The sequence below is a fragment of the Geospiza fortis genome, unplaced genomic scaffold, assembly GCF_000277835.1.
Source record: "Geospiza fortis unplaced genomic scaffold, GeoFor_1.0 scaffold17, whole genome shotgun sequence".
NCBI classification, from domain to species: Eukaryota; Metazoa; Chordata; class Aves; order Passeriformes; family Thraupidae; genus Geospiza; species Geospiza fortis.
This window is the reverse complement of record NW_005054438.1, coordinates 105,649-107,764: the sequence shown is the minus strand read 5'-3', so window position 1 is coordinate 107,764 and position 2,116 is coordinate 105,649.

Below are 2,116 nucleotides of genomic sequence, written 5' to 3'. Positions count from 1 at the left end.
AGAGAGAGAAAGAAAGAAAGAAAGAAAGAAAGAGAGAAAGAGAGAAAGAAAGAAAGAAAGAAAGAAAGAAAGAAAGAAAGAAAGAAAGAAAGAAAGAAAGAAAGAAAGAAAGAAAGAAAGAAAGAAAGAAAGAAAGAAAGAAAGAAAGAAAGAAAGAAAGAAAGAAAGAAAGAAAGAAAGAAAGAAAGAAAGAAAGAAAGAAAGAAAGAAAGAAAGAAAGAAAGAGAGAGAGAAAGAGAAAATCTACCTCACAGAGCTGTAGGTGCTCCTGTGAGAGGTGAAGGCAATAATGTGAATTTTGTCTAGATGCATTCTGGAGACGATACACTCTGATTTTCATTTCTGAAGGGGAAATTTCAAAGACTCTGCTCTTTTGTATGAAAAGAAGTCATGATCTGCCATTACTTGATGATATTTAAGATGAGTTTTTGCCTTAAATGATGCAGAAATCATTTTTCCTGGGGTAAAAAAGGATGTGATCTGGCAGGGTGTCAGCTGCTCGGCGAACACTGCCCACTCTGATGTTACTTCCCTGAAATGCTCCAGAGAGCAGTGAAAAGGAGATGGATGTTGCCATTCATCTACACACACATGGGGGGCCATGCTGCACAGCCAGCACTGTGGAGCAGACATTGGCCCCTGCCTTTGTGACAGCTCAGGGGACCCTGCTCCAGAGAATGGAGAACACTCCTGCTCTGCCCTCTGGCTCCAGCCCTTCAGCTTCCCAGGCATCAGCACTTCTGGGACCTGCTCCTGGGGCAGTTGGCTTCAGCCACAACGCTCCCTTTGGCGCAAAGAACAAAGGAAAAAAAACCAATTTGCTTTCTGAACATGCTGTACCAGAATAATAAAAAAGCTGGCTAACCCCCAAGGCTGACAGACATCCCAGCCACCTCCACCCAGGCTCCCTTCAGACTTCATCCTTCATTCCAAAGACAGTAGCAGAGGAAAGAGCAGCTGGAGACTCTGGCCTGTTTGCTTCCACAGGCACCTCACTCATCTCTTGCCTTGTTTGGTATCTGTGTTTGTTCTGGTGACTTTGCAGAGGCTGAAGGACCATTAAACTTGCTATTTTGACTCCTCTGAGCCACCAGAACCAAGGGGCCCTGAGCTCTTCGGCAAATGCTTGGCTAGAGCATCACCTCCAGAAAGACCTCCAGGTTTAACCTACAAGCCCAAGACAAGCACATCCACATGGATCTGTTATGTCAGTCAGTAGCTCATTACCAGAGCTCATTGTTCTTACTCTTAACAACTTCTTCTCTCTCCCATGGCAGTGGCCTGGTTTTGCTTTGAGTCTTTGGTTTCCCTTCTCATTTCTGTGCTGGACTGAAGAGCCCTGCTGGAGTGACTACCTCCTCCCTCCTCTCCCTCAGCCAGCCATTTGATGGGCTTTGTGCCACAGCATTGCACTGAAATACATTTCTGCTTTTTGTGAGCGCTGACCTTTCATTGCATTTCTTGCTTTTCTGCAGCTTGAGGAATTATTGACATATCAGACAAATTTAAAGTCTATAAACACTTGTGTCTATTCTTAGCAGGGCATTGAAAGTGCTGTCTTCATTGCACTGTTAACAGACTGGCTCTCCCCAAAAGGTTAAGTGAAAAATGGAAAAAGAAGAGCAGAAAGGCAGGCAGACATACAAAATCCTGGTAAACACACCTTTAAGACCAGATAAAAAAGCCTTAATTAGGTTAAATGTTATAGAAACTGATTTTGTGAGAAGGACAGGCCAGAGTTCAGCTTTTCCTCCATAGTATTTATAATTTCACTGTACCTCAGGAAAAACAGGTCCCCAGTTTTGTTATTTTAAAAATGCAAGTAATCTGCTCTTGTGACCAGTAGACAATTTTTTAAATGAGTCTTAAGTACATACATTTGAAGTGTTCTTGGTTGTACAGGAAGCTTTTATTTTTTTTTAAGTGTGCTAATTCATGCTGTAAGTGGAAACAAGGAAATATTGCCCTTGTAAAGACAAATATTTATTTTATTATTGAAAGTGCAGGGCAGTCATTCAGCCTTTGAGGTCTGAGATTGCTGAGAGATGTTTTAAGATCGTATTCTGAATGTTTAAGAGATTACAGGCTTAGTTTTCTAGACCACGTATTAAATTTC